This window comes from Palaemon carinicauda, chromosome 3 (genome assembly GCF_036898095.1).
Source record: "Palaemon carinicauda isolate YSFRI2023 chromosome 3, ASM3689809v2, whole genome shotgun sequence".
Classification (NCBI taxonomy): Eukaryota; Metazoa; Arthropoda; class Malacostraca; order Decapoda; family Palaemonidae; genus Palaemon; species Palaemon carinicauda.
The window spans coordinates 73,453,104-73,463,463 of NC_090727.1; positions in this window are offsets into that span (position 1 = coordinate 73,453,104).

Consider the following 10,360-nt stretch of genomic DNA (forward strand, 5'->3'; position numbering starts at 1 on the left):
AAAGAATTTCTTTGATAGTCTTCGTACTGTTTTCAAAGATGAACTAACGTTTAGTTTTTTAGACTACGCAGTTGTTGACGTTCAGGACGTTCAACATGCGCTCTATCGTTACGATAGAGAGAGAGTGTATCACGGTTTCACTTTGCAGTAAGAGTAAATCGATTCTGACGTTTCGTTCATTCTTTCTTAGCTTAAATGTTTAAATTCTAAATTAAAGGAACTTTTTATTTGGAAAACCTTTCAGTTTTTTCCTTTAGCCAAATAACATGTTTTTTTGACGATATATAATTGGGCTCTTCTCTCAGGTGCGAAATCAAGAGAGAAAGAGAGAGAGAGATAGAGACGGAGGGAGAGAGAGGAGAAAAAACGTTCCGTTCAGCGGGTAACGTTGTTCTCGTGTTGCTCTCCTCCCTAGTCGCTGTTCGGGGAAGAAGGTAAAACGTTTCTAGGGTTTTATTCTTGTCCCCAGGCTATGTGCGGTAAGAGATTGTAAACGTAGTTTATTTGAACTAGTGTTTAGTCTCTTTCCCAGCCACTGAATTCTTTATCTTTATATATGTTTTCTGTTTTTGCTAGTATTAATGAGCTGCATTATACGACTGTTTTCGCAATTACTACCTTTTAATGAAGGGTAGAATTGCGTGTTTCAGGTAGAAATCGGTAAAAGTTTCGATTTCAGTGAAATAAGTGCAAAACAGAAAATCGAAGTGATAAAGTGATATGCGCAAAGTGTTACAGTGTTGCGTCCGAGGGTTCGTCTGTTCGTGCCTGTCGTTCACCTAGTCCGGGACCTTTTGCAAGCTCCCAAGCCCAGGGGAGAAGTAATGTCGAACGACTTATGGGTTCGTCAGGCCTTGATCAACGAACAGACGTTTCCCTCCGTGGTTTCGGGCGTATCTACCCAAGATCGCCCCACCCACACAAAGACGAGAGAGCCCTTTTACTTCTCGTCTGCGGAAGAGGTTTCTCGTAAGAAACCATGGACCAAGGTCTCGCAGCTTATTAAGCGCAAGTCGGTCCCTTCCGCGCAAGTCCAACGGCCCAGTTGTAGCCACTGGGTCAGTTCGGACTCGCTGTAGTCTTCCGATGACTGCACACCTCCTAAGAGAGGCAAAGTGGTACCGCAACAGGCAGTAACACCGTCTGTTGCCGCACCTGCTGCTGTAGACCCTAAGTGGTCTTTGCTACAGTCTATGCAGACACAGTTAGCATCTTTTATGCAGGAGTATCGTGCGGAGAAGGTTGACGCTGCACCCGTTAGCCTACAACCAACCACGGTTGTGCGTACAGTAGACGCTGAGGCTACCTGCTCCCGCACTCCGCCTGTGAGAGTTCCACCACCCATGCGCAGTGTACCCTGCCAGCCGCACGTTGACGTTCACAGACGCACGCTACCCTCCGTTGACGTTCACGAGTTACCACAACAACAGGAGGGTGGAGTTAAGTTGCTTTGTTTTGACGCTGTGCGCCAACCTCCGCATTCTAGAGTTGTTTTGACTGCTCAGTATAGACAGTCAAAGCAGTCTCGAGTGAACACTGTATGTCCTCACGCACCTGTTGTGGTTGACAGTTCAGTTGTTGACAGTTCACAGACTGTCAAGCAGTTACATGACGTTGCCTTCTGGTCTGCTACTAATGCACCAGTGCTGTATGTCCTCACGCACCTGTTGTGGTTGACAGTTCAGTTGTTGACAGTTCACAGACTGTCAAGCAGTTACATGACGTTGCCTTCTGGTCTGCTACCTTTGCACCAGTGAGAGACTCACTGAGATAACCTAGCTTTTATCGGACAAGGTTCCTGTAGATGAGAAAGTGCTGTTCTCCCTCCTACTGATATTCCTTTGAGGACTCTGTCATTTGGAGAGGAGCCTTAAGCTGCTTAGCCTCCTATGGACTTTAATTAAATCATGATGATTTTTTAAGGATCTTCGTCCGGATCTTGTAACTGCTGCTCCTCGTTCGCCTAAACGTCAGAACTTACACTAGGCCTAGCTACTTCGAAGCCGTTGTTGTTAAGCTAGTGCTCTCTCGCTCTCCTAGAGATCGTTACGTTGGCTAGGCGACTGGTTTTTGCACCAGGAGGAGTTTTAGGGATACAGCCTTTGATTTCCCTTCTTTTAAACTGGCTTATAGAGCGAGAGTCTGTAGAACACGAGAGAAGTTCTCGGCTTGGGAGTTCATGCCTCTGCCCAGATAGACTTCTCAATTCTGGTAGACTCGCCCTGGCGCCTAGCCAGGAGACGCTCCAAGTTGTTTACAGGTCAACTTCTCAACTTTTGTCGAGCCTTTGAAGTTTTGCTGTACTATTATGTCACACATAACAAGGCTTCCAGGGATGGTAAATGGTTCCGCCTCAGTCGCTAACCCCGTCTGTTGCCACACCTGCTCCCGTAGACCCTAAATGGGCTTTGCTGCAAGACCTGCAGTCCAAGTTTGTGTCCTTGATAGAGGACTTAAATGCGGAGAAGAACCTTCTGGCCAACAACCTTCCAACCGGTTGGTTGTGCGCCCTGTTGACGCTGAGGTATCCTACTCGCGTCTGCCAGTTGAGGTGGTTCCTCCACCGATGCGACCCAGTGTGGGTTGCCAGTTGCACGTTGACGTTTAGTGACGCTCGGAGGTGGTTGTTGACGTTCAGTGTTTCACTAGGAAGACGTTCAACAACCAGCAGAGGTGACTTGTTGTGAAGCGGTGCGTCAACCTCAGCAACCCGGTAGGGTGTTGACTGCACAACCCAGACAGTCTAGACAGTCTCGGGTTGACGCTGTGCTTCCTCGCGCACCCATGGTTGTTGACAGTTCACAGACTGTGCAGCAGTGCCATGATATTGCGTCCGGCTCCGTCACGCATCCACCAGTGCGACCGGATTTAGCGAGTCAGACGTTGCCCACTCTGTTGCCGTTTCCTCATCAGTTTCGGATGAGGAACCCTCTGATGAGGACGTTGCTGAACAAGACGATCAGCCCCCAGAATAGGCTCCCACAAACCCACCATCTGTAGCTCACAAGTTGAGGGTGCAGTGACCAAAGAAACTAACGAGTTTGAGTGGGACTCGAACCCAAGTCTGCCGTTCACCACTCAGGGACGTTACCACATTGGCAACCAAAACCTTAATTTTTTTTTTTAACATAAAATTTAATCCTATTTAAAATATGTCTTTGTGGGGTTATTTTGCTTTTATTTACATGGCTGTGGTAGCCTATTGGAAACGTTCCTCCCTAACATTCTGCTGAACGGGAGTTCGAGACCCGCTCAAGCTTGATAGTTTCAAATAGTGTCTGCAACCTCACCATCCTTTCGACCTAGGGATGTGGGGCTTATGGGAATCTCTAGATCTACCTGCTGAGTCATCAGCAGCCATTGCCTGGCCCTTCCTGGTCCTAGCTTTGGAGGAGAGGGGCCCTCTTGACCCAGGTTAAGACCAGGGAGTGCCAGGCAATGATTGTAGACTTATACTTTTCCCCAAATCACTTGTATCTACTGGCCCTTCCTGGTCTTAGTTTTAGAGGAGAGGGTCCTTCTTGACACAAGTTAGGACCAGGGAGGTCCGGGCAATGATTGTAGACTTACTGTTCCCCAAATCACCTGTATCTACTGGTCCTGCCTGGTCCTAGCTTTGGAGGAGAGGGGTCTTTTTGACGCAAGTTAGGACCAGGGAGTGCCAGGCAATGGTTGCAGACTTATACCTTTCCCCAAATCACCTTTATCTACAGGCCCTTCCTGGTCCTAGTTTTAGAGAGGATGGTTCTTCTTGACCCAAGTCAGGACCAGGGAGGTCCAGGCAATGGTTGTAGACTTATACCTTTCCCCAAATCACCTGTATCTACTGGCCCTTCCTGGTCCTAGTTTTAGAGGAGATGGTTCTTCTTGACCCAAGTTAGGACCATGGAGTGTCAGGCAATGGTTGTAGACTTATACTCTTCCCCAAATCCCCTATATCAAGCTCACAAAGACGGTAAGGTTATAGACACTTCTATAAACTATCAGGCTTGAGCGCGTCTCGAACTCCCGACCCACTGATTGCGTGATAGGGGTGTTTCCAATAGGTTTACCATATTATTATTATTATTATTATTATTATTATTATTATTATGTAAGCTAAAACCCTAGTTGGAAAAGCAATATGCTATAAACTCAAGGGCTCCAACAGCGAAAAATAGCCCAATGAGGAAAGATAAGGAAATAAATAAACGATATAAGATGTAATGAACAATTAAAATAAAATATTTTAAAAACAATAACAACATTAAAACAGATATTTCCTGATCAGCATAAAATTACCTCATAAGAAACTCTAGTTTAACATGGGAGAATTTTAGTAAGAAATATACGCAGGCGTTTCCTTCTTCAAGTTTTAAACTTGTCTTCCCGTTTGGATCCAGGAAAGACGTATGAAGGGAAATATTTCTCTTGGAAATTTTGTGAAAGATGTTCCTTCTGGCTTCGCTGTGAAGGTGAGAAAAACAGTGAGGAGTTGTAAGGAAGAGGTGAGGAAACTGAGGAAATTTTTGGAAGAAGCGATAGTTGAAATTGAGAAATAATAGTTTTATGTTTGCATTTTATATTTGTATTCAATTCTGTCTTCAGTTGTCATTAATTAATTCTCTCTCTCTCTCTCTCTCTCTCTCTCTCTCTCTCTCTCTCTCTCTCTCTCTCTCTATATATATATATGTATATGTATATGTATATATACATACATATATATACATATATATACATATATATATATACACACACACATATATATATATATATATATATATATATATATATATATATATATATATATATATATATATATTTAAAACATAGGGAATAATTTCAATCTCAGTGTGAAAATTAAGACAGCCATTTTTCCAAATTACCAAATCTCTCTCTCTCTCTCTCTCTCTCTCTCTCTCTCTCTCTCTCTCTCTCTCTCTCTCTCCGTTGCCTTTGTGGTTAATTGAATTTAGTCTTTACAGTGTTGGGTAAAACGAGGTATTTTTCTTATGTTAGTTCTAAGGTATAAATATAAATTTTTTTAATGATAATACTAATAATTCTCTTTTTAGTACAACGGTGTAATTTTGTGAGGTAAAAAAAAGATTTGTTTAGGACATATACTGTGTCCGTTTTTTTTTCTCTTAGATTTTGTATTTAAACCCTAGCGTGGTGAAAGGGTTTGTGTATCGCCATGATCAGCAAAGCTGTACTAGTCAGGGACACACATACACGGTCTCCCACTATCACCAATCCCATTGTCCAGCGTGGTAATGAAAACTGGCCAAACCCCAGCCATGAATAAGGACATGTCTGAGGCCTTTGTCCTGTAGTGAATTATAAACGTTTGCATTTTTTAAAAGGTTTAAAGGCCTCTCATGAATGATGGAGGCACGGGACAGTGACATTGCCCTATCCTGCAGGACAATGCCATACAGACTAATCATATATACATATGATCAGCGCCTAAGCCTCCTCTCCACCCAAGCTAGGACCAAGGAGGTCCAGGCAGTGGATGGTGATGACTCAGGAGATAGACCTATAGGGTCCCCCAAACCCCCCTCCATAACTCAGAAGGATGGGAGATTGCAGCAACCAAAGGAACTATATAGTCTGAGCGGGACTCAAACCCCAGGGAACCCAGTCTGGCGTTCACCAGTCAAGGACGTTACCACGTCATTGTTGTTGTTGTTGTTGTTGTTTAGGGAACAAGTATGAATATTTGTGTTTACAAACTGGAAGAAATTAGGTCCTGCTATCTCTGTCTTATATTATTCTCTAGAAGAGGAATTTCTTATACGTGACCAATATTAAATACCTTATATTTTGTTCTTATTAAATTTAGATTATCTCATATTTTACTATAAACTTCGAAAAGAATTGAAATAAAAAAAATATCTCAAAGGACACAAGATAAAGACACTGTTCTCGGCTTAACCTGGAAATGGAAAAAAGTTACCAAAAGACGAACTCTCTTTGGCATTGCTGAATACGAAAGAGGGAAAATTCTCTCTCTCTCTCTCTCTCTCTCTCTCTCTCTCTCTCTCTCTCTCTCTCTCTCTCTCTCTCTCTGGAGAGGGGGCCCAGCAGAGATGAATCAGGTGAATACTCTCTCTCTCTCTCTCTCTCTCTCTCTCTCTCTCTCTCTCTCTCTCTCTCTCTCTGGAGAGGGGGCCCAGCAGAGATGAATCAGGTGAATACTCTCTCTCTCTCTCTCTCTCTCTCTCTCTCTCTCTCTCTCTCTCTCTCTCTCTCTCTCTCTCTCTCTCTCTCTCTCTCCTGAGACGCGCAGTATGGTATTATTATTATTATTATTATTATTATTATTATTATTATTATTATTATTAACTAAGTACAACCCTAGTTGGGAAAGCAAGATGCTATAAGGCCAAGGGCTCTAACAGGAAAATATACCCCATTGAGAAGAGGAAATAAACCGCATAAGAAGAAATGAATAATGAATATAACATTTTTTAAGATCCTTAACACCGTTAAACGTTGTCATGTATAAACTATGACAACCAATTCATCAAAAAATATTCAATGCAAGTTCGAACTACTGAAGTTCCACTGATTCAGCTGGAATAAAACTTCTCGAATCAAATGTTCTAGAATACTATGTAGTATTGTGCTTTATAACGAGAAAGCAAGACTGAATGAACTACAAATGTAGTAATGCGTACAGTATGGTACTGTCTAAGAAGATCTGAATGCAAAGGATGTTCAAAATAAAGAAAATATTTATGCTACATGCACAAAGAACTAACTGAACGACAGTGCCAGAGATTAATATCTAGATAATCTCTATTAGGAATTTCCTAGACCTCAGGTTTCTATCCAACAAATTAAGAAGACAATCACTAGCTGAAGGCCAAAAACAACAATACTGAAAACCAGGTAGAATGATAAAATTAAAAATTTTCCTCTGGATAAATTAAATACCAACAATCCATGAACACTTTTTCAGTATGACAGTTATATTGTTAATTTGAAGAAGGGACAATGTTTTTCTCAAAAGTAAATTTTGAATCAATAATTACACCTAGAATGAGTTGTATATAGGTGAAGAGACATCGTCAGCATACATATCTAAATGTTGAGGATTGCTATACTTGACCTACTTACAGTCATACTTTGATTTTTATTAGGGTTACGGAATATTAATACAAGTTCTTTTAAATATCTCCATTATCCCCCTGTGGCCAAGAATTTATAGGCTTTCTCCTACACCCCCCCCCCGAACCCCACAAAAATTTCTAGGTCTGCCCCTAAAAAAACTCCGAATTACATATTCATTCATTGACCAATTATTCTTCAAACTCTACCCTGATCAAATCACCTTAAAAATTATGGGTCATTTTTTCACTCATAAAAATATTTTTATCTTCATCTTTGCTCACTGATGTCTCCTTAGCTTTCCTTGAAGTATACCGGAATTATTGAAGCCAACTGTACCTTATTTCCCTTGGAAAGGGTGGATGTCAGAAGGGCAGATCTTTATTGTTACTCTAATAGGATTATCTGGGGATGAGGTTGTTAAATTCACACCCTGTTTATAAACTCCTAGAAAAGATTAGTACCCAGATCCAGGTGGGATGATTGTTGGGCTGTAGACGGAGTGATCCACGAACCTAGCAAACTTGACCGAGTTCAGGCTTTAGCTAGTTAGTAAGGTCAACCTTATTGAGTTGTGGTGGCCGATGTGGTAACACCCCTGACTAGTGAATGCCAGACTGGGGTTGAGTCCCGCGCAAATTCGTTAGTTCCTTTGGTAGCTGCAACCTCACCATCGTTATGAGATAAGGAAGGGAGCATATAAGTCTATCAGCTGAGTCATCAGCAGCCATTGCCTGGATCTCCTTGGTCCTAGCTTGAGTGGAGAGGGGGCTTGGGCGTTGATCAAATATATATATGGTCAGTCTCTAGGGCATTGTACTGCTTGATAGGGTAATGCCACTGTCCCTTGCCTCTTCCATTCATGAGCGGTCTTTAAACCTTCTAAGTGTGTGCGAGTATCAATAGACGATTATGAAATGTTATTTTGTTTGGAAGTGAATCATGAGTGCATTCTAACAGGTGGCTAATTTTAACTCTGTTATAAAACGATAAACTGCAAAAATGTAATCTAGGTTAAAACATCCAATTTTTATTCACTGAGTCGAATAACAATGGAATTTTATGATGTCATAATTTTCACGTGACACAAATACACGTTCCATGAGACCCGCGAGAATGTTTTAATACAGAATGATATATACAATGCTTTTGAAGCGTAACCCTATTCTTTTCTATGTAGTACAGCAATATAAACAGGTGGGTAAAAAGGATATAATTGGGGGACCAATTTTTTTATGTGATTATTTTTCCTTTTTAATTTTCAATTGGAATGTGTCGTTGACTTGTTCCACTTTTAAACTGTTCCACTTTTGTCTGCGTGTCCATAGCACTGTCTCGATTTTAGTCAAAGGTTTTACTAGCATTTCAGGAAATATCTTTTGCACTTTTGCTATTTGAGTCAAAGGTTCTACTTACATTTGTCTGAAATGTCTTTTACACTTTCACGAATTTAATCAAAGGTTCTACTAGTAATTGTCTGAAATGTCTTATGCACTGTCTCGATTTTAGTCAAAGGTTCTACTAGCATTTGTCTGAATGTCTTTTACACTTTCTCGATTTGAGTCTGAGGTTCTACTAGCATTTTTGTGAAATGTCTTTTGCACTTTCTCGATTTGAGTCAAAGGTTCTACTAGCATTTGTGTGAAATGTCTTTAGCACTTTCTCGATTTAAGTCAAAGGTTCTACTAGCATTTTTGTGAAATGTCTTTTGCACTTTCTCGATCTGAGTCAAAGGTTCTACTTGCATTTGTCTGAAATGTCTTTTACACTTTCACGAATTTTGTCAAAGGTTCTACTAGTAATTGTCTGAAATGTATTTTGCACTTTCTCTATTTTAGTCAAAGGTTCTACTAGCATTTATCTGAATGTCTTTTACACTTTCTCGATTTGAGTCTGAGGTTCTACTAGCATTTTCGTGAAATGTCATTTGCACTTTCTCGATTTGAGTCAAAGGTTCTACTTGCATTTGTCTGAAATGTCTTTTACACTTTCACGAATTTAGTCAAAGGTTCTACTAGTAATTTTCTGAAATGTCTTTTGCACTTTCTCTATTTTAGTTAAAGGTTCTACTAGCATTTGTATGAAATGTCTTTTTCACTTTCTCCATTTAAGTCAAAGGTTCTACTAGCATTTGCCTGAAATGTCTTTTGCATTTTCTCGATTTGAGTCAAAGGTTCTACTAGCATTTGTCTGAAATGTCTTATGCACTTTCATGATTTTATTCAAACGTTTTACTAGCATTTGTGTGAAAGGTCTTTTGCACTTTCTCGATTTGATTCAAAGGTTCTACTAGCATTTATGTGAAATGTCTTTTGCATTTTCTCAATTTTAGTCAACGGTTCTACTAGCATTTTATGAAATGTCTTTTGCACTTTCACGATTTGAGTCAAAGGTTCTACTAGCATTTGTCTGAAATGTCTTTTGCACTTTCACGATTTGAGTCAAAGGTTCTACTAGCCATTCTCTGAAATTTCTTTTGCACTCTCGATTTTTGTCAAAGGTTCTATTAGCATTTCTCTGAAATTTCTTTTGCATTTTCTCGATTTTTGTCAAAGGTTCTACTAGCATTCTTCTGAAATATCTTTTGCACTTTCTCGATTTTGCCTTTTCTTTTACTCTTTTTTCGATTTTTTTCAAAGGTTCTACTACCATTTGTCTTAAATATTTTTTAACTTCCTTCAATTTGGTGCTGAATACATATTTTTGATATTAACTGCTTGCGTGGAATGCCAAATGAATGTTGCGAATAATGATCCAATATTATGGACGCAACATCCTTCATCAAGGTTAAAATGAATCTAGGGTAATCCATTGTCCAAGTAACAATGCACTTACTACTTCGCGTTACCCTTTTCCGTAGTTAAAAGTCTCCTAGTCCCTCTTCTACTATCTCTGTTATTGACCCATTTGGCACAAGACGTTCGCCCATCCTCTTATCAGAGAACCTTGTAACATAAAATAGGTTAGAAATAGGTATTGGGTTGACATTTCATTTGACCTCTGTTTGGGGGGGGGGAGATTCGACCTCTGCTTGGGAGGGGGGGAGGTGGGCAGGAAGATTGAGAGGGAAACAGAGAATTAGATGGTGAGATAAGGTGAAGGATGATATGGAGAGAAGAGGTTTGGGCTAAGAGGACGTCTTTGATAGAGGACATTGGACATTGCTTATCAGGTAATCGAAGCCTTAATGTAGAGGTAACGGTGGGAAGGAATGTATATATATATATATATATATATATATATATATATATATATATATATA